Source organism: Aphelocoma coerulescens, chromosome 7 (genome assembly GCF_041296385.1).
Source record: "Aphelocoma coerulescens isolate FSJ_1873_10779 chromosome 7, UR_Acoe_1.0, whole genome shotgun sequence".
NCBI lineage: Eukaryota > Metazoa > Chordata > Aves > Passeriformes > Corvidae > Aphelocoma > Aphelocoma coerulescens.
The window spans coordinates 2044177-2071209 of NC_091021.1; the positions used below are offsets into that span (position 1 = coordinate 2044177).

At 49.9% G+C, this 27033-nt stretch overlaps 2 long non-coding RNA genes across 4 annotated transcripts in view; both read left to right on the forward strand.

The window, feature by feature from the left end:
* The first annotated feature begins 1308 nt into the window (after positions 1-1308).
* On the forward strand, positions 1309-10584 carry LOC138113471 (uncharacterized). Its single transcript, XR_011152188.1, has 3 exons — positions 1309-1892; positions 3915-4054; positions 7736-10584. It is a non-coding gene; the product is annotated as an uncharacterized lncRNA (long non-coding RNA).
* A 12280-nt stretch (positions 10585-22864) lies between these two features.
* Positions 22865-27033, forward strand: part of LOC138113473 (uncharacterized) — a 38930-nt gene continuing 34761 nt past the window's right edge. For all 3 annotated transcript variants that reach the window (XR_011152191.1, XR_011152192.1, XR_011152190.1), the window contains exons 1-2: positions 22865-22953; positions 23139-23228. This is a non-coding gene — a long non-coding RNA (uncharacterized lncRNA). The remainder of the gene's footprint in view (positions 22954-23138; positions 23229-27033) is intronic.

Below are 27033 nucleotides of genomic sequence, written 5' to 3' on the forward strand. Positions count from 1 at the left end.
TCAGCTCTCCTACACCACTTGTAGGGTGTAAGGTGTCAGGAGAGGGCTGCTGAAGGTGTTACATCCCGTTATTTCCCATTTTCCTGGGGGTGAAATGTGCTCAGAACTGAAACTCTCTACAGAAACTTTCTGCTTTTTGCATACATCAGGCTTTATAATTTATGCCTGCTTCCCTGAGGCTGTGCCTGAGCCTTGGGTCCTGCCTGTGCATGGGAAGGAAAAGGGATGACTTCCCAGGAGCTGCTGGCTTACCTGTGGATGGAGAGCCTGCTTGCACTGGCAGCTCCATAAAATCCTCACATCCTGCTGCATCTCCTTCCTTCTCTGGCTGGGGAGATGATGGGGGGCCTTTTGGCAAGTGGATGTTCAGGACCAGGGGCGGTGGATTCAAACTGACAGAGGGCAGGTTTAGATGGGATATCGGGAAAAATGAGGCACAGGGTACCCCAGAGCAGCTGTGGCTGCCCCTGCGTCCCTGGAAGTGTTCCAGGCCAGGCTGGACGGGGCTTGGAGCCACCTGGGCTAGTGGAAGGTGTCCCTGGCCATGGCAGGGGGTGGGACTGGACAATCTTCAAGGTCCCTTCCAACCCAAACCATTCCATGCTGCAGCGTGCAGCATTCCTGTGCCCACACAATGGATTTAAGGGAAGGAGGTTGTGCTGTGTGAACCTGTGTGTGTGAGCAAGCTTGGACACGACGTCCTGAGCACGGCGACCTCGGAAGCGGGGATGCAGAGGGATACCCCCGTGTTGGAATAGACAGTGAGGAGCAGAGGCCGTGCCGGATGCCGGCTGCACATCCCAGATCCTGAATCCCGAGGCTGAGCCCTCAGGGATGGTGTGAGGGAGGCCGGACCCGGCTCTGCGGATCGGTGGCGACGAGACCCCCGCGTCCGTGCTTTGTACGAGGAGCTGCTCACGCGGCCTCGGCCGAGCCAGCATCTCCTTTCAGCGGGAGAAGGGAGCAGATGTCTCATTCTTGCGGCTCACAATGCGGCCCTCCCGGCACAGCGATCCATCAGGGGGCTCGGCACGGCCCCACAGAAAAGTCCCTGACACGTTTTTACAGCAGGGCCAGGTTCTCACCACTTGTGTGCATTGGTGCCCCTTGACAAATAGCTCTTGGCTGTGGTTTTGTTCGGAGTCACGGTGGTGTCAAGCATGGGGCTCCCATTCAAGTGCCCACCAACAGTGGCCCACAACTCGCCATTTCCTTCCCTTTTCTTGCTTTGTTTCCTTGTGACAGTTACTCAGGAACGTTTTTTTTATCCCATTGGGTATTTTTAAAGACAATTTTCAAGGAGCAGAGCAGCGCCTCTGTAATATGGGCTATAAAATGCCTTGGGAGTACGTGAGGTGAGGAATTCCTGTTTGCATGGTTGTGTTGCTGACACGACGTTTAATTGCTTTTTTTCCCCCCCCTTTTTTTAGGCAATTTTTCCAACAAGCTGATTTATGGAGCTGGCTGGCAAAGCCTTGAATGCATTGAGAAATACAACTCCTACAACGGACCAGTGCCTCATTAATGAATGGTTCCTCTTTAAACTGGGAGCTGTGCTCCTGACTGCTCTGAGCACCCTGGGCATGGAGGAGAAGTAGGACCAGGCAGTGTGAGCTCCCAGGGTGCTGGTAAAACCCATGGAATTCAGCCATGTAGAGTGCCACCGGGATGTTCTGTGGAGAGCTTCTGGTGGTTAAAAGTTTAGGTTTATAACTGAGGAGTTCTTTGTGTCCCCCAGACTGCGACTTTCTGCCGTACCTCTCCAGCTGCAGCTCCCCTCTGATTCAGCGAGCAGGTTGTCTGCTCTGAGAGCGTTTTCCATCACTTGAGCCTGGAAGGGAAGAGGGTTTATGGAACAGGGAGCACGAGGCACCGGCTCAGCACATACCAGAGTGAGTATGTAAGCACTCGCAGGTCAGAGATGGAAGTGCACGAGTGGTCTTGAGCATCTTAAGCCACTCCATGTTCCCAGGTCCAAGGGCCGAGCTGAAAATGTGCAGCACAGTTTGCACAGGGACATTTTCAGCTCATCTAAGGAGAGCTCTCCCTCTGCCCTGGTCTTGCATCTCCTTCCAATTAGTCTCAGCCTGTTAACGGGCTTAGAGCTGCTCAGCTGAACTTGTGGTGTCAATGCTGCAGGTTCATTATCTCCTTATGGTCTTAGCCTCCATTCCCTTCCATTCTGGCAAGTCCATTATGATGTCTGTGACCTTTCTCTCTCCTGACCTGTCCATGTTCCCTCTACTGCCAACATTGTGGAGGTTTTTTGGTGGCCCTTCCTAGGTCTTACCCTTTGTCTAGAGATCAGCTTCCACTCCAGCCTTTAAAGTCATCTCCTGCTTCTTTCCAGCCAGGTAAAGCCTGCAGGGATCCTGTGGCAGATAATGCGAGAGGCTCGCCTAGTAATTAAAAAGTCAGGATCTGTAATTAAATTTTCTATAAAGCTCTCAACCCCAAGGTGTGCCTTTATCCCTCTATTAATTAGCACAGGGAAGGGACGCTCCTGTCTAGAGGCAGAGGACAAAAATAGGAGCAGGGACGAAACAGAATTGGCTCCTTTGAATGATAAATATTGTTCCCTTCATGCCTTAAATTAAATGAGAGCTTGGCTAAAACCAGTGGGGTTTTAACTCTTGGAAGCACTGACTTAAAAAAGAATTGGAGGAAATAGTCCTGGACTAGGCACCAGAGACCTCTTCCAGCAGATTCCTGTCATTCCAAGGCGAGCTCAGCAATACCTGTGTGGTTCTTGGGAAATGTTGGTTTGACCTGTTTCTGGGACTGCTGAAACGTGCTTTTTTTTGCAGGCTGGAGGCTCGGGAGCTCACACAGTTCCTTGGGCTCGCGTGTTAGCCCTCGTGAGCTGTGGCTTTGGGAAGACACCAAGTATTGGAAGCGCTGTTAGCACGTCATTACTTGGGTTCTGAAAAATTTTTTTTTGATTAGCAGCTTGGAAGCAGTTGAAAAATTCTTCCCTGAGAGGGACTGTCTGAGAATGTTTTTTTTCCCAAACCTTCATTCGGAATTGATTATCCAGTCCTATTTACTGGAAGGAGAACTTGATGTACCTCCATATAAATCTACAGGCAGCAGGGCTTGTGCTGCCAGATTCAAAGGGAAGAGGAGATTCCCCTTTGGCTGAGGGCAATATCCAGCAAAAGCAGATATTGTCTGACAAATCTTGTTAGTATTGAGGGTTCAAAGGTGGCTGGGCTGGAGAGCACAGCAACTGGATATCTGTAGGATACCAGCTTGGGGACCATGCAGCTGTGCCAAAAAAATGAGGGTTCCAGGAGGTCAGAGTAGACAGTTGAAGTGTTTGTTGGTTGGCTGGAGTAACTTAGGAATAAAAATGAAAAAAAGAAATCAAAAAGCTATGTCAGTTGATCCTATTGAAGAATTTGGGGGACAACTGGGAGAAACACTGTCCAAGTGATGGCAGCTGGACTTCTTCCCCTTGATGCGGGCTGATGGCCACCTTTGGAAGGGCTGCTCTGTGGTTCCATTCCCAAGCCTCTGAGACTCATGAATCCTACTGGGAAGCCAACAGGAGAGCACTGTGAGCTGCTTTGGAGGTGTGGAGGTGAAAGTGTGTTAAGATGTGACTTTAACTCACCACAGAGCCTTGGAGTTTTTTCCGGGAGGTCCAAGCGTGCTCGGATGTCTTGGCTCTGCAGTTGCAGGGATGCTGAGAGACAGCTGAGCTGTCAGGGGCAGTTCTGACTCGTGGGGTTCCTCGAGACAGGCAGCTTCCCTGGTGGGTGTGACTTCTTTTGGTTTGGGTTTGTTTTCCTCATTGCACAATTCCTTGGAATAATGCCCTTCGCCTTTTCCTCTGCGTCCTGCTCCGTGACTCAGGTCGAAGGCATCTGACTCAGGGAGGTTGTTTCATGGGGTGTTTTGTGCTTTTCCAGATGTGCAGGAGCTCTGGGACCATAACTGGGATGGAGATGAGTGTTATGAGTGGTGCTGGTGCTCAACTCTGGTTCTGCCAGAAAGGGAAAGGGGACGATGGTCTTCGATGTAGCCCAGAGGATCCTCACATTCCATCCAGGTACAGCTGATGGCACCCCTTTGGAGCTGGGACAGGTGACAGGTAACCACTGAGCTGTGGTTCAGGTGAAACCACCACCAAAGTGGTGTTCCCAGGTGGCCAAGAAGGCCGATGGCCCCTGGGCTGTGCCAGCCACGGTGTGGCCACAGCCCCAGGGCAGGGCCCGTCCCCTGCGCCGGCCCTGCTGAGGCCCCTCGGGGCCGTGTCCAGCTCGGGGCCCTCCCGGCCAGAGGGACCCTGAGGGGCTGGAGCGTGGCCAGGGCAGGGAACGGAGCTGGGGAGGGGCTGGAGCCCCAGGAGCGGCTGAGGGAGCTGGGAAAGGGGCTCAGCCTGGAGCAAAGGAGGCTCAGGGGGGACCTTGTGGCTCTGCACAAGTCCCTGACAGGAGGGGGCAGCCGGGGGGGAAATCGGGCTCTGCTCCCAGGGAACAGGGACAGGAGGAGAGGGAACGGCCTCAGGCTGGGCGAGGGGAGGTTTAAATTGGACATTGGGTAAAATTTCTTCACTGAAAGTGTTCCAACAGGCCTTGCCCAGCTGCCCAGGGCAGTGGTGGAGTCCCCATCCCTGGAGGGATTTAAAAGCCATGTGGATGTGGCATTTGGAGACAAAGGCTGGTGCTGGCCTTGGCAGTGCTGGGTTGGACTCCATGATCTCAGCGGGCTTTTCCAACCTTAAGAATTCTACGATTCCATGAAAGTCAAGGAACTCGCTGCAAAATGCATTGGTTCAGCACAGATCCTCCCTGGAGACACCTCACAAATTGAGGATCCAAAGTCCAACACTGGAAACTGTCCAGGCCTCCCTGCTTACCTCCCACATCTACTGAACCTGCTTGATCCTGGAGCCATTAAAGTGGCCTAAGGTTCTCCCTCTTCATCACCCAGCACCATCCCTCTCTCCCTACAAGGAGTGTCCAGGATCAAGCCACACAGGTTTCCAGCTTGGACTCTCCAGAGCCAAAGCAAAACAAACTCTTAAATACTTCTGAACTCTTGAAAGGCCCCTCAGATACTGTGATATTGAGCCCAGAAATGCTGGGGTTATTAACTGCTAATGACCCTGGAGGGCTGCCAGCACTGGGAACGGCTAGTGCTGTCATCACAGTGTGGGGAAAAGCTGGCTGAGCACCGAAGGCCTTCAGGTAGGTGTTTCTGAGCAGCCTGAGCTCAAACTGGGGGTTTTAGCACCAGGAGGGACCTTAAACTCCATCCAGTGCCACCCCCTGCCACGGGCAGGGACACCTTCCACTGTCCCAGGTTGCTCCAAGCGCTGTCCAGCCTGGTCTGGGACACTTCCAGGGATCCAGGGGCAGCCACAGCTTCTCTGGGCACCCTGTGCCAGGGCCTCCCCACCCTCCCAGGGAGGAATTTCTTGCCTCCTGGGATATATGTTTCACTTTGCAGTGAAAAATACACAATGGCAGTTTGAACAGTTGTGCCTTCCACCCTGCAACAAGCCATGTGCTTTACCCCTTTTCCCCAATTTTCCTCCCCAAGCAGAAGTTTTTTCACTAAATTCCTACTGGTAGATCTTCCTCCTTTTCATGCTGTGCAAAGACCTGGCAGTGGGGTCAGGACTTGCAATCCACAGCTGGCCTGAAGTCTCATGATCCAAAATATTATGGAAAAGGTACTGGAAAAGGGCAGGGGGAATTTCGGAGTGTTTCAGAGGGAGCAGTGTCCAATGTGAAAGCACATGTGCTGAGCTCCATGGAGCCAAGCCCATTTGTCTTGGAATTATAATGTTAATTAGACCTGACCAGGCATTCTCCAATGTTGATACGTGATGATTTTTGCAGGTTGAATCCTCCAGAGGAAAGTGTGTTGAAAGAATTTTAATTTTTGCCAAAAGTGACCTTAAAATAAAAGAAAACACCACAACAAAAAACCTCCAAACCTTTTCAAACCCCTTTTGGCACACACCTAACCTGCCTTTGCCACATTCCCCCCTAAATGACATTCCCAAAGTCCCACTAGATATTTTGGAAGGCCGAGGAGCAGGAGTGCTGCTTTACTTTTCCTTGGACACACATCTGGTGTTATAGGATTGCTTGTTCCAGCTGGGATTGACCTCAGCCAGAGCTTGGCTTCATGAAAGCAGGGTCAGTGTTTTCGGTGCCCTCACCAGCATAAATGGAACTGGGGGGAAGTGGAGCTGGGACCATGCAAAGTGATCAGCACAGGAAAATGAGGCTGGAACCACATCCATTCCTGTCTCCTGTCTGTGATTTTTCAGCTGAGTGGCTGATGGGAATAGTGGGAATCCAGCTGTCCTCTCTGCTGTTCTGTGTCACAACAAGAGAGCTCTGAAGGAAATCACAAATGTGTTTTTTTCATCTTGTTGTCCTAAAAGCTTCTCTCAGTTCCTCCTCTGCGCTGACTCCTGGCTGTCGGTGAGGTGGTTGCTCTCTTGCTGGAATTTCATGGAATCAGAGAATCATTAAGGTTGGAAAAGCCCGCTGAGATCATGGAGTCCAACCATTCCCCCCAGCACTGCCAAGGCCACCACCAGCTTGTGTCCCCAAGTGCCACATCCATGTGGATTTCAAATGCCTTCAGGGATTGCAGCTCCACCGCTGTCCCGGGCAGCTGTGCCAGGGCTGGACAGCCCTTTCAAGTTATTTTTCCTACTCTCCAACTAAACTGCCTGGTGATGCCATCTTGGCAGGACCTTGCTTTTCTTAGCACTTTGGATGCCATCAAGTTACAGGGCATCCCAGGAAAGTGTTAATTTATTCTGACTTCGAGAATATTCTTAGGCTCTTCTGCTAATCACCCCTCCAAAGGATGGGCATGAACCCTCATCCCCTGCTCCCACTGCCTCTAGCCCTTGGCTTGGTGAAGGATGCTTGTCCTGAGCCTTGAGCTGAATCCATGTTCCTTATCTTCCTGTGGGTGATGATAATGAGTTTGCAGCCCATGTATTCCTAATGTTTCTCTGGAGAGAGTCTCCTGAATGTTGCTATTTATAAGCCCTGGGGAGATCATTACTTCCTGAAACGATCCCAGCTCCAGCCTGTGTTTTCCTTGTCAGTCTTGGGCTGGAAGAGACCTTAAATCTCATCTTGTTCCACCCCATTCCATGGGCAAGGACACCTTCCCCTGTCCCAGGTTGCTCCAAGCCCCTTCCAACCTGGCCTTGGACACTTCCAGGGATGCAGCAGCCACAGCTTCTCTGGGCACCCTGCTCCAACTTGAGTTAGGACAAGATCTTAGGCTTAAAGGAGGCTTAAATTTGAATGTGTTCCCAGTCTGAGTTAGAGGGTTTCCTGTGTAGCAGAGAATCTGGGGGAACTAAAGGCAAGATCCTGATTGTTTCATGTATAATGTATAAATTTATTCTGGATAAAGTAGTGCTTGAAATCATCTGACGAGGTTATCGGGACAGGTCACCAACGAAAGGGTCATTCAGACTCCCTTTTGTCTCAGCCCACAGTCTCCAGGGCTTAAGCAAAGCCTTTCAGATGAGGTCAAGGACAAAGATGTGAGGACTTTCCTGTGGAGGGTCACACTTTGGTTGCTATCTTGATTAAATTAAGCCTTGTACACGATGAACTCACATAAATTCATGCTCTCCACTTCCCTCCACGCTTTATTAGGTGCTTTAATTGTTTTACACCCTTTTCTGCACTTTGCCTTAGATTGCTGAACATCAGGAACTTTGTTTTCCTTTCTACAACAGTTGGTGACTGGCTTTTGACTGGAGTAATCTTGGCACCAGTCCTCTCTTTTGGGAAATGCCCCTGTGAATGGGCCAGAAGGAGTTGATGACATTGCTCTGCCCGGAGGCTGCTGCAGCAGGGGAAGTCTGTGATTAGACTTCAACAGGCTTTGGACCAAGTCTGTTCTAAGGAGACGGTGTCAACTTGCTGCTATTTCCTGAAAATCAGCCTGGCCTGGAGCAGGGATCACATCCAGAGGGCTCTAATTAGCCCTTCTGGCCTGTCAGTGGGACCCAACCCATGAGCTCTGTGATTACAGGGGATACCACAGGCCCACGTAAGGCCTGGATAACTCCTTCTATTTATTTTAAGCATTGCTTCGAGTATGAGCCTGGTCAAAGCAGCGCCAGTGGTGGAAGAACGAAGAACCTGAGCCTCTCCACATGGAATGTGACTTCATTTTCCAGCTCCTTCCTGCTCAAGGAAATATTGTTAGCAGATGGTGCAGTCACAAAACCTTCATGTACCACTCCGTTATTATCCGGATGGATTTACTGCTGCAGGGAAACCTTCCTGCTGCCTCGAGCAACACGTGGAATTGTTCTGCTCAAGATCCACCCAGTGCCAAGATGTAAAAACTCCACATCCATTACCCTGACAGACTGGTTTGCTGTTGTTCCCTTGAAATCCCAGCAGGATGGACAGAAAGGCCTGGAGATCTCGAGTCCTTTTGGGGTCAGAGAAGGAGAGACTCCGTTCCTTGCAGGAAAAGCAGTTGCCATGGTGCATAGCAGCCTCGGTGTGAGGTTGTGTCCTCTGTCCCATCTCACCTCTCAGAGGAGATGGAAAAATGCTCAGCATTCCAGAAGGAAGGGGACTTCCTGCAGGTGCCTCTGGCTTCTTTGCTCACCTGCTGGCCTGAGTTGTTTCATCCACTTGCCAAGAAACTTGGAAGAAATAATAAAGGATGTAATGCCACGAGGCAGACCAGAGCTACATGGAAATCCTGGGAAAGGGCCTCTCCATCCCACAGTGTCAATGATGCCATCCTCTGGCTTTGACTTTCCTTGAAGACATCCATTTTCAGGCTCCCATCAGCCTGCCCTGAAAGCTGGGCAGGTCCAAAACACCATTCCATGCTGAAACCAGCTGGGAAAAGTCTCACAGGTGAGAGGAGTTTCTTCTTGGAGGAGAACCCCAAATTATCCCAGAGAGCCATGACTCCAAACGAGCAATCATCTCCTTTCAAATCCACTCAAATCAGAGATGGAGAAGCATCAGGGTTGGAGCTCCAGGCTGGCTCCTGCATCTCCAGCAGGTTATTCTCCCTGCCCAGGTTAAATTTCCCAACTTTCTTGGCTGGCAGCAGCGTTTTTGAAACAGCATCCACGGAAATTATGGTCTTGCTTCACTGCCCTCACTTGGATGACAGCTGCCTCTGGCTGGAGCTCTTTAAATCTAGTGGCCTGCATTTAAATAAGTCTCATTTATTAAAATTAGATGAAACGTAACTCTTCCCATAAAAAATATTTGGTTTTTTCAAGACCCGCTCAGAAATTTCATCTTTTCCTTTAATTCAGCCTTTTGATTCATTTTGTGTTTTTTCTCACCAATTATTTATGTGTGTACAGCCCATATTTGTGTGGGTTTGGTGCTGATCAGCTGCGTGTGTGTTTATAATAGCCCTTGTGTTATCCCAGCCGGCAGCCTAAAAACACTTCCAAATTATTCCACATCAGAAGCAATGAGGGTTTGGATAGACTCCTAGGGGAAAGTCTTGAAATGGTGCCCAAACCTCAGTCCCAGTGCTGTAAGTCAGGCACGTGGCTGATATTTTATCCACCCCAGCTTGGACTTTTGCAGGCTGTTTTGTTTGTGGAGGAAACGGGAACTTGGGAGCAATTCTAATCAGATTTCTTGGAGATGAGCTTCCTCCATTCCTTCATCCTCTTTTCCTCTCCTCACACACGTGCCTGCGCTCCGTCCTTGGTTTCTAAGGAATGATGGAAAATAAGTGTACAGGAGCACAGTGGGCAGGCTGGACTGGGACAAATGCCTCGGTGGAGAGTAGCTGACCTGGCTTGTGCCTTTGGAATGATGCTGATTTTATGCATAAAATATTAAAAAAATACATTTTATGTGTAAAACTTGGATGACTGTAGGTGGGCGAGCACCAAGGATTTCAAGTCCAGCGCTATCACTAAAGTTTGGGGTTCAGACCTAAATAGTGCTGTAAAAAAACCTGGAAATGCTCCAGGAAATCCTAGAGTGGTTTGGGTTAGAAGGCACCATAAAAACTGTCTTGTTCCACCCACTGCCAAGGGCAGGGACACTTTCCACCAGACCAGGTTGCTCAGTGTGGAAAAAAAGCAGTATTGTCTCGAAACCAAATTCCTACATGAGAGTTCAGTGCTGGAATTCTTTGCTTTCTAGCTGGACTAAATAAGACATTGTTTTCCAAAAATGTTGGCATTACTGTGGCTTGAAGACTCAACACCTGAGCCAGCTCTGGTCTTGGGCCCTCAGTTACTCATAAATAACCCACCGTACTCTTGGAGTAAAGATCACTTTAAAAAAAATGTAATTTAAAACCTGCACACACATTGATTTAGGAATGCAAAATGATTTTGTTACTATCTCATCTCAAAACCTTTTCCTTGGCCGTCTGCGATTCTGAATCGCAAAATGTGTTCCAGAAACGCCCTTGTCGTGTCCTATAACGTGAGGTAAGACATTCCATGGGGGTTGTTTGTCTCAAAAGCATTAAAACATCACGGACAATGTGGACTCCCCATCCCTGGAAGTGTCCGAGGCCAGGTTGGACGGGGCTTGGAGCAACCTGGGACAGTGGGAGGTGTCCCTGCCCATGGCAGAGGGTGGAATGGGATGGGCTTTAAGGTCCATCCCAGCACAAACCAGTCTGAAATTCTCTGATTAAGAGATCTCTCTCTTTCTCTCTCTCTCTCTCAGAGTTTGGTAACACCTTGAACACCTCACAGAGGTTCTGCTCTGAGGCTAACAGAGGGACCTTAATTTCTTCTTCTTCTTCTTAGGGTGGTGCAGAAGTTCAGAAAACTGATCCAGGTCCTCTTGGATCACCTTGTCCTTTCCTCTGCAACTTTCTAGAAGAAACCCAGGCATCTGGTGGCACTGAGTGACTCTTCAGAGAAGGGCAATCACTCCTCTGGAACCCCGGCCAGTCCATTCCCTCATCAGGACAATGAAGCTTTTACCTCTCCTGCAGCAAGGAGGCATTTTTAAAGTGCTTCACACCTACTTTAAATCTCAGTGAAGCCCACAAAACTTCTCTGGCCGTGGCCATGTGGTATCTATTGTTAAGCAGACTGTTAAAATTAATCAACCCAGATTAAGCAGCCAAAATTATCACTCTGCTGAATCCGCTCCCTCGGAGACAACCCCTTAAAGAGGCTGAGCGCTGATTAAACGTCCAAAAAACCCTGGCAGGAATTGCCTGTGGAAAGCATAGAAAAATAAATGTATGGGATGTGAAAGGCTCAGTGCATTGATCTGCTTGAATCCAAACGGATTGAATCCAAATCTCCTCTGCCTAAGGAGAGCTTCTGTATCCCAAATTCTCGTGCTCTCTCCCCAGGGGTGTTATCCTGCGAGTTCATTATTGCTGCTGGCTCTAAGTCCCACCCCAGTACACAGAGCTATCAGCAAAAGAGATTAAAAAATAAAAAAAGTTGGTAAATATCCATGGTTTGCCTCAGAGTTTAGGCTGGAGGCTTAAGCTCATCCTTGGAGGAAGTCCTGCTGCATCCAGGGTGGGAGATTGGGAAGGAAACTCAAGCCCATGTGCCTCCACGTGCACCTGTTGGAAGTGGAGGGCAGGAGGATGAGGAACAATTCACTTGTGAATTTTCCCACTGGGCTGCTGGAACTGAAGCATCTGGATCACTTCTGGAAGGTCTGTTGGACCCCTGGGCAGGCTGGATCCCTGAGAGAAAGGGTGCTGCCTTGTGCTAGCTGAGCATTGGGCGGGTTAGACTGGATATTAGGGGAATTTTCCTCATGGAAAGGGTGGTCAGGCATTGGAACGGGCTGGCCAGGGAAGTGGTGGGGTCACCATCCTTGAAAGTGTTCCAAAATCATGTGGATGTGGCAATTTGAGAATGTGGTGGCAGTGCTGGGTTGATGGCTGCACTTGATGATCTTAAAGGTCTCTCCCAACCTTAACAATTCCATGTTTCTGCATCTGCAGAGCCTCCTTCCTCCTCTCCTTTCCCTGGTCTTCCCTCTCCCTGTCTCTGAGAGCACCTCAGCAAGTCTGCAGGCAGCAATCACCCTCATCCACAGCAGAATTTAATCTCCTGGTAATTAGAGCTGCAAAATCACATCAGGAATGTTTCCACTTAAACAGAGGGGCATTCCTGCTGAGACTTGGATTGTCTTGGAGTAAGCAGAGTGCTGTCAGGGTCACACACAGGATGCTGGGCTGGAAATTTGGGTGGGAGGAGGAGGGCAGATCCTGTGGTTGAAGAGAGTGGCTGCAGTGCCTCTGGAATTGTGCTGGGATCGTGCTGGGTGGAGACTTGACTTTCAAAACTCAGCAGATGATGCCTGAAACCCAGGAATCTGTTCAATATCATTTACAGTTCCACCCCAGCTCTGGGTAGTGTGGCCCTCCAGCCCAAAGGACATCTGGTGCCAATAGTTGGTTTTGGACTATTTTGTGGTTTTCTGAAAGGCAAATAGTTTCCATGCAGGGCTAATGGAGGAGCTGCTGGATGTGTCACACAGCCCAAAGCTGAAGAAATAAAGTGAAACACAAAAGTGGTCACAGATCTGTACTTCTTACAAGACCTGGAATTTTGCATCTCTTGTAATTTTGTCTTTTTGATTTCTTCCCCACAGTAAAAACTTGTCCAGGAGCTGCTCAGCAAATTTTGACAAAGGCCTGGAGTGCCAGGACAAGGGTGAATGGTTTCAAACTGCTGGAGGGCAGGGTCAGAATGGGATATTGAGAAGGAATTCCTGGCTGGGAAGGTGGGGAGACCCTGGCACAGGGTACCCAGAGCAGCTGTGGCTGCCCCTGGATCCCTGGCAGTGTCCAAGGCCAGGCTGGACACTGGGGTTTGGAACAGCCTGGGACAGTGGAAGGTGTCCCTGCCCGTGGCAGGGGGTGGGACTGGATCAGCTTTAAGGTCCCTTCCAGCCCAACCCATTGTGTGATTCTAAATTCCCTGAGAGCCTGTCCGAGCTTTTTGTCTGATCTGTTTGATCTGAGGCCATCTGAAGGCTCCCTTTTTCCCTGCCATCATCTTTTGGCAGGAAGAAGCAGTGATGGAGCCGCAGGGAATCAGCTCCACAGTGGGGCCAGCAGCAGGTCCTGCAGCTGGAAGCCAGGGCAGCCCTTGGGTCTGTGCCCACTTGGCAACCCCCTCCCTGAACCCAGGGCTCATTGTGGGCTGGGCAGGGGCTGGGGGCTCCCAGAGCCTATCCAGAGGGCCTGGCCAGCAATTCCTGGCAGTCCCCAGGGCTGATTTGCATCTCCTTTGGTCCCACCAGCCCACCTTAATGAACAGCTCTGCCTTGCCTTTGACTCCTTTCCAGGACACCAGATTTGGGAGGCTGCAAAGAGACAGAAAGTCTGCACAGTTTGTTGAGGAGGAAAACATCGAATAAATCTCTAAACCAGAGCATTTTCCATGGTGCTCTGGGAATGCTCCTGGCGTTCCCTGGTGTGAACAGGCGAGGATGGGAGGGCAAACCCTGCGGCACCTGCCAGATGCTGGATTCCCTTCCCACTCCTGATTTTACTCACACAGCTTCACTCCAGGCTGAATATCCCAGCAGAGCTTGTCAAGAGGGAGGGAATTCATACGTTCCTGCTCTCTGCAGCTGAGATGAGGGAATTTCTCCATGGTGACTCTGCTCTACAGTCCCATGGCACAGCAGTGACCTGAACTTGGGGAACTCCTCAGAGTTACGGACACAAAACAGGTGCTTGGTAACAGAAATCCTGATTTTCCAGATAAATGCCAGTTCTCTTTCTATGTCTTCTGAGCTCTGCCTCGCTATTTTATATCCTTCAGAACTCACTTTGCTGGTTGCATGTCGTGACACCTATTTTATAGTGTTGTTTTCATCTGTTAAAAACAGTCTTTTTTAAAAGCAAATTTTTCTTTGTCTGAGCTTCACCTTATAAAAGACTCGTTTGAAACTCTGGTTGCAATCGCTCTGGTGTCAATCACCAGTATTTTCTACATAGCAAAAAGAGATGGATTTGAATTCAAATGTGGCTTCAGAACATAGAGTTTGGAGGTTTTTCCCCAAGGTAAAATAGGTGTGATTTTAAAAATGTTTTTTGTCTCTATTAATGTCAAAGTAAATTTTAACTGCCTTTATTTTTTAAAGCAGATAGTTGGCATTACTGATAATGAGACTTTTGGACAACTTGGCTTGAAAAACTGATGCCTTGAAAGCTGTGAAACATCTGAGAAAGGCTGGTGACTTTTTTCTAGGCTCTTGATGAAAAATAATCATGGCTCTGGGAAGGGGCTTATTTATCCTGACTTCTTGTTGGTTCTCCCCAACCTGTCTTGTCACTGGTGATGGAAACCTGTCTCTGGTGATGGAAAACCTGTCACTGGTGATGGAAACTCATCCCAGAGCTCTTCTCCTGGACCTGACTCAGTACAGGATTTGCTTCTGGAAGTGCTGTCACACGTAACCAAAGCTTGTGGCTCTTATAACTCACTTGGCATGAGCCAGCCTGGCACTTTCCTCAGTAGGGCTTATCCCAGACTGGTTTAAAAGCTGCAAGGCAAACAAAAAAGAGGATTAGACCAAACCAGCTTCAGAGCACACGTTGTACATACTGATGCTTTGTTGGAACAGGAGAAGGCTGGAAAAAACACTGCCCGTGTTTAATGAGGATGCAGGCTTGCTTCCTGAATCCCTGCCTGCTTTGCCAAGCAGATACTCTGCATCACTGAAGGAGCCAAGCTAATGAGATGATGGGTTATCACTTCAAGAAATAAAAGCCTACCACTGGAAGAACGAGATTTCTGTGGGAATTGTGCTAAAGCCTCGGTTTGATCGCTGGATTCTCCTCCTGGGGCTGTTCAGGGGAAAGCACTGAGCCTTGCAAGTGTTTCCACATAGATGGCTCTGCATCTCCAAGCAAAAAAACCCAACCCTGGAGTCACTTTATATCGTGGGTTTTACCTCAGCTAAGCCAAGGGCTGAGCAATGTTGAGGCAATTTCAAAATGTGGCACATCACAGATCTGGTTTTGCCCCAGCTGCCTGCGCTGTGCCTGCTGCGCCACCGAAAATGTACAGTCCTTGGCATTTCTCCCACATGCTGCTGCCTAAGTGCACAGCCAGATGTGGGGCAGCAGGAGCAGACTGCAGGCAGGGGAGGAAAACCTCCACAGCAGTGATGTTCAGGAAGGAAACCTCTCCAGGTTTTTCATCCTGACTGATGCTGGGCATATCTGTAGGGACAGCTGTAGCATCCACTCCTGTTTCCCCACCTCTGGACCTCTGGCATCTCCCACACTCTGGGCACTGGAATTCAAGGAAGGTTAAGGCATGGGAAGTGCTTTTCCAGCTCTGTGCCTGCTTCTGGTGGGTTTTAAGAGAAGTTTTGCAGTTGCCTTTCTTTACCTTTGTTCCCTATAAAATCCCCTGCTTGCAGGGCAAACAGTGATGCTGTGGAGAGACATATCATAGATCATGGAATATCCTGAGCTGGAAGGGACCCACAAGGATCATGGATCCAACCCCTGGCTCTGCACAGACACCCCACCAATCCCACCCTGGGCATCCCTGGCAGTGCTGTCCAAACGCTCCTGGAGCTCTGGCAGCCTCGGGGCCATGCCCATTCCCTGGGGAGCCTGGGCAGTGCCCAGCAGCCTCTGGGGGAAGAATCTTTCCGTGATATCCAACCTCACCCTGCTCTGACACAGCTCCAGCTGTTCCCTGGGTCCTGTCTCTGTCGCAGAGGGCAGAGATGGGAGCTGCCCCTCCAGTTCCCCTCGTGAGGCAGCACAACAGCCTAAACCTACTCTCAGTGGGGAGCAGCGTTTGTCAGCGCAAGGAACCTCCATGGGGGTTTGATGGGTGAGGATTTATCCCTCTCCACCTGTTTTCCCTGTTGGCATGCTCAAGGCCTGGCTGATGGGGTCAGGGGATACACCAGCAAGCTGAACTTAACCTTTAGTGCCTTTCAAACCTTCTCTCTCCCTTGGTTTGCTTGTCAGCAGCAGGACAAATATTTACAGGAGGGCATCAGGTAAAGGACAGATTGCCTGGGCTGTGACACAGGCCATGCTCCTTGGGGATGGCTCCCAGGGCCACCAGCGTCAGGGACACGAATCCCACCATCACTCCAGGCTCTGCTGCACTGGCTCCTTGCTGGGTTGGAGGACATGGAGTGAAATTCCTGATGTTTAGGGACTTTTGACTCAGTTATTTTTTGGAAACACCGCTATGGATTGGCACCCTGCCTAATCACCGCTCCCGGAGCATCAGTACCTTGATCTGATTGGGGAATTTGAGTTTTGACCCCTCCTGTGTCCAGTTTTTCCATGCAGAACCCCGTACCAATCTTGGTGCCGGTTTCCCATCAGGAAGCTCACGGTAATCCGCCCTTCTTGCTTTACCCAAACAACCCTGGTGTGCCACATTCCTCCTGCCTGCTGCTCCGGGGGAGAAGCAGTCCCAGGAAAGCCAAAGTGTGAGGTGAGGAGAAGCAAGATGGGAGAGAGGGGAAAAAATGGAGGATCTTCTGCCTGGGGAAGAGCTGGTGTTGTGGGACAAATCCTGGTGATGTCAGTCCTGCCGCTCCCTTGGGTGGCACTTGGAGTGCAAATGCTCCAGCGGACCTCTTGGAAATTCCCTTTGGGGGTCAGCATCATTTCAAATATTTTTATTTTATATTATGCTCAAGCTGAGCCATGAAGCCTCAGGAATCAACTTCCCCTTGGAGCACTATCCCTTAGCGCAGGAGCAGTGCTTAAAATCCCAGAATTTTAAACATAAATGTGTTTGAGTTCTTCCTTTTCAGTTCCCAGCTTTTAAAGAGGCAGGTTAGAAAGATTTATTCCCCCTCCTTTACGAGAGGAAACCAGGCTTGTCACCTACAAGGACAGAGGATTTTAAGACACAGGTGCCAAAGCAGAGTTTGAATTAAAGGCCTCGGTGCTCTGCTCTCAGCTCTCCTCCTCCTCCTCTCCCTCATCCCATAGGATGCTCAGATGTGGCATTTGGGATTTCTCAGCTCTCTGTGTTTTATCCTCCCCATCCTTACTGCGAGCACCACCATCCTGCTGGAGCTCTGCTGGCTTTTAAATCCCTGGGATGTACGGGATGGGAATGGGATTTGAGGTGATTAAATAGCAGGGAGCTGCTAAATCCAAATGTCAGCCAGTGGGAAGGGGATCAGGCTGGGCCATCTCCCCGTCTGATCCTCAGGCACCCAGATCATTGACCCGTCCCTGAATCCCACATCCCGAGGCTGACGTTGCCTACACCCCTTCCATCCCTCCCTGCTGAGGAAGGGGAGGTGTCAGGTGTCTGTCAGGGCTGGGTTTGCCCTTCAGCCTCAAAACCCCTCCGATGGCCTATTTCCACTTCCCTCTCCCAGCTGCTCCTGCTGATTTACGGGATCTGAGCGGCGCCGCAGCTGCAGGGAGGAGGAGATGAGAACCAGGAACCCCGCAGGCTTCCTCGGAGAACTCTTCTTCACTAATAAATCCGGGATGGATGAAAACCTGCCCTGATCCCCGCGAACACCCACATGATGCTCTCCAAAAGGAGATTTGTTTTCCCCCCTGTTTTTGGGGGGGATGCTGGAGCCTCACGCTCCAGTTCTGGCTGGAGGATGCCGCTGACTCGGAGATCCTGAGCACATTCAGCTGTCAGCAGCTCTCCCCAGACCCCATTCCCCCTCCGTCACGCTTGAGCACTCGCTTGTGGAGCTCCCCAGGCACGGGCTGGAGCCGGCGGGGATTACAAAAGGAGCAGGGATTACAGGGAAAGGCGGGATGTGCCAAAGCGGGCCCCACGTGGCTCTGATCGGCGATTAGGGCCGCACAAATTGCTCCCGATGGAGATGTTCCCTGCCCTGTGGGTGCCATGGTGAACCTCTCTGTGGGGGCTCTGGGCAGTCCCTGCCACCGCTGGTGGGAATGGGGGCAGGATGAATCCAGGGTGGACCAGCCGGTGCTTCCCGATGCGGATCCCTACGGATGCTAAAAAAGCTAGCAGAGAAATTTTCCTGCTTGCCTGCTGTGAAAGTCTCCGTTCTCACACAAACTAGCTGAGAAACAGCTCGCTATTTTGTAAACCAAGACTTTATCTCACAGGTGCAAACTTTTTATGAACAGTCTGGTGTTCCACACTGAAGAAAATATTTTGACAGAGGCGTGGTAGCATTCAGCCAATCACTCTGGGAGGTGCGTGGTCAAGCACCCAATAATGTCATTTCTCTATGGCAAACCAAGTTATATAAACGAGGTGATAATTCATTAAATATTCCCATTCTATCCTGGAGTCCCGTGTCTTTCTTCGCGCCGTCCCTGCAGACAACAGCGACAGATCCCAATAGAGCTGTGCTGTTGTCACCGAGGTGGATCGGCAAGGAGATGGAGACCACCTCTCCCTCTCCTCCTGCGGCATGGAAAGGGATGGAGGTGCCTCTGACAGGGCCCTGGGAACTCATCTGTTCTCGTTATGCAAACGAAGGAGGACGGCAATAATGGCCTTTGTTATCTGAGACCCACACAGAGCACGGCAAAGCGAATCCCAAACAAACCAAGAGTCCCTGGGACTGTCCCCATTCCCTTTTATCTGAAATACCTATCAAGCACCCCCTAAATTCTCCCGCCCGCTGAAGTAGCCAAGTCATGAACCTCGTTTTGAAGGAAACGCTTTTGTTTTTCCTCCAATTTGGAAAGCCTTCTCCTGTTTGTGGCTTTCTCCATCAGATTACCAATTTCCTCTCCCTAAGGAATTGCAAACTGTGTAGCAAAATCTCTACTTAGGGCAGCAGATAAATGAAATATGTAAGTTATTCGAATTTGCAATGGGTTATACTGAAGTAAAAAATAAAAGGAATTTTTTTAAGGGTTTATTCGGTTTGGGGTTTTTTGGGGGGGAGTGTTTAAACTTTTACTGAGGGTGCAATCTGTTTTCTGGCATCTAAACTGTAATGTAGAAGTCTTGTTTTCCCTCCTTTCCGCTGCCAAAGGTCTTTATTCGTCCGGGGTGAGAGACTCAGCTCCTCACCCTATTTCCTGACACTTCCTCATGGTCTTCTCCAGTTCTTTTGTAGAAGAGTTGAGTTTTTTGTTGGTTTTTTTTTTTTTTTGAGTGGAAAAGCACTTTTGCCCAAGTACCAGGTAGATATTTCAAGCAGGACCCCTCTGCTGAGGTTCATGGGGAGGGTTCATCTCTTCCAGCATGGAAGTGTGATGGTGTTGGTGAGAAGGGGTTTGGTTTCACCTGGAACCAGCTGGTGACATGTGCTGGAATTGGAGTGTGGGGTTCGTAGGGCCCAAGACTGTGCTTGGCAGTTTTGGTGAGGGGCTTGAGCCAGGCAGGGGGTCTGTATGGATGATTTCTGTGAGTTCCTGAATGCCCACAGTCCATTAATTGCTGGGGAAGAAGAAAAGAGAGGAGAAGTGGAACGAAGGGCGCTGGCGCGATCCTGCGCGAGCCCCGCGCCTGGGGAGCCGTGTCCCGTCTCTCTGTGTGGTGCCACGAGGCAGCCACGGCTCATCCATCACTCTGAGGGATGTGTCCAAGCCCTCTAATTAGGGAATATAACCGCAGGCCGGGAGCTTCAACTGGTTCTGACCTGTATTTTTTAATTAAGGCATTTTTTAATACAACCCTTGCTTCGGGTCATCTGGTAATACTAATCTGGACATAAAGCCTAACCTTGTTAACCCTCGATTGTTCCTGCTGCACTTTAAAGCCAGTCTTAAGGAAAATTGTCCCAAACATTAAGCACCAGGCACTCACAGAATCCCAGAGTGGTTTGGGATGGAAGGGACCTAAAGATTGTCTCATTCCACCTCCTGCCATGCACAGGGACACCTTCCCCCAGACCAGATTGCTCCCAGCCCTGTCCAACCTGGCCTTGTAATATCTGCAGACACTCGGTGGGATTCACTGTTTGCAGCTGGTCAGTGGCCCCTGACTCCCCTTGGATCTTGCAGAGCAGAGGTTTTTGACAAAGGGCTCTGTGGAGGAGAGCCTTGTTCCCATCAGCAGATGGAACAAGTGATGAACTCAGGGGATTAGTGGAAGAAAACCAAGCGCTGTGCAGTTTTAGAAGAGCTTTTGGTACGGGTTTGTGCTTATCCTGCAGTGTCCTGCACGTAGCAATATTGCACCAACACAGAAATGCTAATTCAGTGTTTTTATACAGGGGGAAACAGCATTCTAAGTGCATTCCTTTGCTCAGCCCAGAAGCCAAATCCATGAAAAACATGTGTAATGTGCCCTGTCAGGCTTGGCTCTTTCATCTGGGATCGTTACAATATTTTCACTAAGGGGAAGCAAAATTGCTGGGTGCTTTGTTTTTTTCCTCATTTCTGGATAAAGATCTTCCCAAGGTGGGAAAACGCCCACCTTCCATGGGACAGGCAGAAAGGTGCTCTGTAGAGTGACCCTTGGGAATGGTTTGGGCTGGGATTCCCTGGAGTGGAGCCATCCTGGAGCCAGAGACCGTAAATAAATACACAGCCACAGGTTTTTCCTTGCTTACCCCTCCTGGGGTACAGCAGGAGAGTCAGGCAGAGGAACAACTCCCTCGTCATCTCAAATACAATAAAAAGAAATTGAGGAGTGGGAAGAACAAAAATTTGGCTGGAAGAGGCTCAACACCCCCCAGAAATTCCCATCAGTTCTCCCAAGTCCAGTGTTTCAAACAGTCAGGGCTCAACTTACCACCTCTTTGGGGGGTGGGGGGGAGTGTTTACGACACATTCCCTGCATTCCTTTTCCAGAAATGCTGTAAAATTGGGCTATTTTTTTTTCCTTCCCCTTGTATGTGATGCAGACAGTGACTCACATCTGGAAAATTCACCTTACCCTGAGCTCTTCTCAGAGCAACTTACCTAAAGGAGACATCAAACGTGACCCTGAGTGTGCTGCCCCACAAGAGGGAAGGATGTGCCGATGCACTTTTGTGTATTTGGGGTTAGTTTGGGTCATGATAACAACAGGAATGGAGAGAGGTGGGCTTAGGTGGAGGATTTGTATGTTCTAGTGGAGGAGAACTGAGGAAATCTACATCAGGTTGTGCCCAAGGGTGTGTTTTCCATGGCCGTGGTCATCACTCAGCGTGGGAGGAGTGGGAAGGAAAAGCTCGATGTAGAGGTGTCCTCAACCTGTGCCCATCCCTGGAAGTGTTCCAGGCCAGGTTGGATGAGGCTTGGAGCAACCTGGGCTAGTGGAAGGTGTCCCTGGCCATGGCAGGGGGTGGAATGAGCTTCAATCTTTAAGGTTTCCTCGAAACCAAACCGTTCTGGGATTCTGGGATTCTAAGAACTGAGCAGGAGAAGGCCCAGCCAGGCACTGAAGTCAGGAAATGGGCATCAAATTACAGCTTTCCAGAGATAAGAAGGGTTTAACCATTGGAAGAGGTGTCTCCAAAGGGTCCTGTGCATTTTCCTCAGCTCTGTCCTGGGTTTATATTCATCCTGCAGTGGCAGATCCTTCCCCAGCCCTGGCTTGTTGGCCTTGGTGGAGGAATTTCTACCCCAACACAAGAGGCCAGGCTGGGTGTTTGTAATGATTTCTTCCTGCTTGCAAAGCTTCTGCTTCAATCTGTGTCTCTTCCCACAAGCTGGGAGCCGAGCCCAGAGGGTGAAATTCCATATGATTCCCAGATTAACTCCACCTTCATTCCTGCAATCTGCCTGATTGCAAAACTTTAATTGGCTCGGGAAGGGGAATCTCATCTCTCCCAAATTTGAGACAGTAGCCCCAGCTTCCCATCAAACCTGCAGCACAATTCCTGCTCTTCCCTCATCGTGTGGAGTTGCTGCCGTCTCTCCTGGTGATATATGAGGGTGTCAAGGCTCGTTATGTCACGTCAGGGGATGCAGTGTGATAAGAAGAGCTAATGGGATGAGGCAGGAGTCGTTTGGAAATGGAAGAGGAGAGAAAGGTTCTCCATGCACCAGAGCACACATCTGTTTTGTGGCATAATTCAAATTAACTCGGCGGAATTCGCTGCATCTCGTGTGTCTTCTGTGGTGACACACAACACAGAAATGAAGGCTTGGAGAGCTTTTATGAAAGCTCAGCAGCCACGGTGGGTTTAAATTGCTTTTTTCTTTTTTATTTATTTAAAAAAGAAAAAGAAAAAGAGAGAAATTCTGACGGCAATTTCCTACTCTTGACTGATCCTCCATAATTTGTGCTGGCACTGATTGCAGTTTTATAAACAGGAATTCCAGGGCTCTGTATCTCTCTGTCAAGGGAGGAGATGTTTAGCTCTTCACTTTTCTCCTGGGTGAAGTGTGAATTGCTGGCATTTCATCCCTAGGGATGCAGCAGGGAGATTATTTCCAGGGTGAGGAAGCGTGACCTGGCTGCTCTTGGGGTTCAGTGAGATTTTCCAGCCTGGTCCAGGTGGCAGCCCACACTGGCAGCATCTTCCTCTGCAGGACAAAGGGGGATGGAACAACGATCTGGGGGATCTGTGCTGGGAATTTGGGATCTTCTAGGAATAAGAAGAACCTGTACAGTCGTAAAACCCCCAAGAAAAGGTCCCTTTGGGCATTGGGTGCTGGTGGTGTCCAAGATCTACCTCAGGTGGGGCTGGTCCAAGAGGTGCTCAGTAGTAGCACAAGAAGTGGGACCTCAGGTCCTGTTACCAGGTGCTTTAAGACCTGTGATGGAACCTGGGGTGAGAATTCCTTTTGCCAATAAATAAAACTTTGGTCTTGTCTAAGACCTCTTAAGCACTGAGGGCTCTTCTCACCTCTGCTTCTGAGGAGGAGTGTGGTGGAGGTAGGTACAGGTAGAAGGGTCAAAGGCACACAGTTAGGGACTGGGAATGTTGGATTTTCTTGGTCTGGAGAAAGGAGAAGAGATTTTGTAAAGTGAAGGCAGCTGTGGGCCTGTCCTTCCCCAGCCCCCTGTGAGTGATGAGTGGATGCAGCTGGTGAAGCCAGAGGGAGTCAAGGGGGAGATACCAATTCCTTAGTCTGCTCCCAGAATTATTCTTTTCTGCTTTATTTCTGAAGGTATTTCACCATTTCTCAATCATTTTTATTTTGCCTCTCCCTTGTTCATCCCACCCCAAATGGCACCGCTGCTGCTTTGAGTCCAGCTGAGCAATTCTGTCCGTGGGAGGAAGCACTTCAGGAGAGCTTCTTGTCTCCAGCCCCTTGGAGAAGACTAATTTCACTCTTATCTGTCTCACATGCAGGTGCCAGAACCTAGAAGAGGGAGAACTGTTGGATTCTGTGCTCCCTTTTTCCTCCAGGAGCCTGTGCAAGGCCATGTCCATCACGATCAGGTATCAGCTCCCTGTCATGTGAGGAGGTGTCTGGGGATGTTTCAAGAGGGGAGTTTTTGGGTTTCCCAGGTTGTGTTTCTGAGGGTCAACCTGTAAGATGTGAGGAGCCTTCCACCCTCTGCTTTTGGCCAGCTGCTTTCTTCCTCCCACGGAGGAGAGTTTGGGGCTGGAATTTGGATTTTGAGGACAAATGCAACAGTTCCAGACAGCCCCTTTTTGCACTGTGAATGGGTTATCTCTTCTAGCTGGTTTTATCAAGCTCCCAGGCTGCCCAGCCCAGAGTTTGATCCTCGGGCAGGTTGTGTTTGGCTCTGATTCTTTTCTTTCTTAATCTTTGCATTTCCTGGCTGGTGGCTTTGGTAGCTGTTTCTTGCCATCCTGGCTCCCAGGGTTTGGGAAGGCAGCTGGAACCAATCTAACAATGCAATGCCTTTAAAAAAAGGTGGAGATTTCCCTTCTTTATCATCCTTGCCCTAATCCTGCTCTCCCTGTTTATCTAGTGCTGGCTTCAGCACTTGTCAGCCCCTGATTTAACTCACTAACCTGGCAAAAAAGGGAGCCAACAAAAACACCAAATGATTTTATTTCTTTTATTCCTTTTTCCTGCTGTGTCTGTGAGTTAAAACAGGCCCGTGTGGTTGGGTGAGGAGCCTGTCTCTGGAGTTTGCTGCTGCTGGTGGTGCTGGTAAAAGTCCTGCTGGCTTCCCAAGGGAGGGGACCCAGGGTGTGAGTCCTTCAGCTGTCCCAAATTTACAAACATTGTCCAGGCTGAGTCCTGCTCCATTTGCTGAGTAGGAGCTTTGGTGGGGAAAATCCTTCTGGGTTCATGGTGGTTCCTGCTCCTGTGCCTTGCTCTGCTGCCTCCCTTCCCATGGCACCCACTGCTCTGCTCCTGGTTTTTGGGGATGAAGGCATGAGGGGTTTTTCTGCTCTGGAAACAGATTTAGCCTTGGGGTGTTTGTGATGTGCAGATGAGGGATTTGTGTGGTGCTCAGCTTCACAAAAATGCAGGTTCTTCTCCAACATCCTCTGTTTTCACTGGGAGAGGAACATCTCCAGCTCCACCTCGAGCTGGTCTGAAAGGATTCTATTTCTTTATTTACTCACAGCTGACTTTTTTGGGTGGTGCAGTTCATTTTCCCCTGTGGAAAAATATCCCTGAACCTTGCATCTGGTTCTCAAAATGTGAGCATGTCTCTGGCATCTGCATACCTGGATGCTCGGCTTTCTTTTGGGATGAGGGAGTTCATCACATTGTTCTGGCTCTCTTCCCCTTTCTCCTGCGTGGCCAGCGGGTTTGAAGGAGGAGGGTTGTGTTCCTTGAGCTGGGAAAGGTTGGTTTGCTGTGCTTGGGGTCTCTGTTGGCTGCCTTTTCCAGGGAAAAGGTGTCTGGGACACAAACAGAGCTGGATGGTGCAGCTCCCAAGTCGGCAGGGAAAGGGTGGCTGAACTGGAGGCAGGTGGAGCTGTGTAGGAAAAGGCCCTGCTCCCCACGTGGATGGTTGCAGCAGGAGGGTCCCCTCCTCCCGAGGCCCCCCCCAAAAAAAAAAAGAGCAGGAAAATGGGCAGGGAACAAATAGGTTTTGTTTTCTTTTCCTGGATGGAGTATTTCAGCTTCACCTTCCTCCCGATGGCTGTGGAAAGTGAGTTCAGCAGGCTCCCAGGGCTCGGCTATTCAAGTTTTCCAACAGAAAAACTTTGCTTTTTCAGGACTACTTTCCTCCTTAAACAAAAGGGATATTGTCCAGGGAAGGATTTTGATTTTGTGCTTCTTAAGTCGGGAAACTTCTTCCTGCAGAAGCTTTCTAGTGGCTTTCACAGCACGTTTGCTCCTGCCACATCTCTGGAGGTGCTTGGCACTGTCCCCAAGCTCAGATCACTGCAGGGAGCTGCACCCCTGGTCCCTCACATTAGCCTGGCTCTCTTAGGAAAGCAAAAAAAAATGTGGAATAACCCTCAGACTGCACCTCCACCCTGTCCCTGGTGCATGGATTGGATGTCAGGGACTCATGGCGCATCCCAGAGTCCTGTGGGATCATTTATCTGGCCTTTCCCTTGTGAAGATCTACCCAAAGGTGCTGGGTAACAGCCAGCCCAGCAGACAGAGTGGCTGTGGCAGCAGCTGCTGTGATTGTCCAGCTCATCTTCAGGTCTGTGGTGTCATTGGGCATCCAATGTGAATTCCTTGTGATGGTTGGGAAGACGGACTTGGGTTGGGAGCAAGAGTCAGCTGCACAAAAAGGACTATCATAAACAGATATACTGTCGTGGTTTGGGGTTTTTATCCTCACATCTTTGTCCCATCTTCGCTTCCAGCCGGTCTGGAACAGCAGGAGAAACCCAAACTCCCCTCAAAGGGAGGATGGAGGGAAGGAGGGCTCTCGTGCTCTGTTCCTAGGGAAATGGCAGGCATTTGTCATTCTGCAGGAGCCCGGTGGAAGTCAGGCTGCCAGACGTTTATGACAGGAACTTGTGTGATTCACGGCTGGGATTGCTGCTCAAACCCAGCAGGGATTTCGGAGCAGCCGTGCTGGAGGCTGGCCTGAAGGAAGGCTTAGCGTGCAGGAGGGCTGTGCTTCCATGTGGCTTGGCACTACCTTCCCAAAGGAATATTCCAGAGCAAGGGAGGATGGTCGATATCAATCTTTTCCTGCTGCTGGCAGATCCTAATCTCCCAAAGGAGTGCTGGGGCTTGAAGTGGAGCTGTCACAGCTTTCCCTTCCTGGGGCACCTCTCCTAATCTCTGCTTGTCCTGAAGGCACCAGATGTTGAGTTGTTCCAGGCTGTTGGTGGCCCTGGATGAATCACCCACAAGGGTGCACATGAGGGATGTGGTGGCAGCACTGTTTGCCAGGAAGAGGCTTAGTCTGGGCCATGGAGACCCCCTCTCCATGTTCTTCCCCCAGGAGCCATTTCAGTCTGGTTTTGTTGTTAAAACTGTTGGGTTTTTCTGCCTGTTCCTGGAGGGATGCTCTCCTGGCACTCTGTTGCTTGGGATTGCCATGTGTTGGTTTTCTCCTGCTCCCAGCAATGTCTGTTTTGTGCTTCCTCCCCCTTCTGGGATTTTATTGTGTGTGTATTTATCCTTTTTCTGCCCTCCTCTGCTTTTCTAAACATGTTGAGCTTCGTTAAGCTCGATGATCCCAGATTCCCTCCATAAGAGTATTAAAAAAATGAGTTAAAGGAGTGAGGCATCTCCACCCAAATCCAGACACAGCTGTGAAATGGTGAGGAAGGAGGGAGAGAGATTCAGCACCACTGATTAACCTTATTTCTGGCCAGTTGTCATCCCCAACTCTTTAAATCAAAGTGGCAAAGGAGCAGCACCCTGGCAGACCTTTGCAGCCCCATCAGGCAGGGGATGAGCTCAGTTAGAGCTCCTCATCCATCTGAAATGAGGTGAATTCCCTGCCGAAGGGTGACCTCTCTGTGCAGGGTTTTGTGCTCAAAGCACCCTTTGGCTTCACTGGAAGGCGACAGGGGACAGATGTTGGAGATCTCGTCCTGGAGGGACAAAGGGGGAAATCCCACTCTAAACAAAGTCCTCCCTCGTGTCCTGGAGCTTCCTAAAACTGCTCAGCTGTGACCTGCAGATATTTATTTCTCCCCTCCTCTCTGTGTTTGTGCATTTCTAAATGTGTACATACAAATGTATGTGGAGAGCTTTTTAATCTGTTCCCAGTGCATTTGTGTTATTTCAACAATAACAGCGGGACTGGGGCCAGAAAATTCATCATTGTGAGAGCTCAGCCCTAAAATTCGTCATTAGGAGAGCTCAGCCTTACAAATACCATAATCTTCTGGA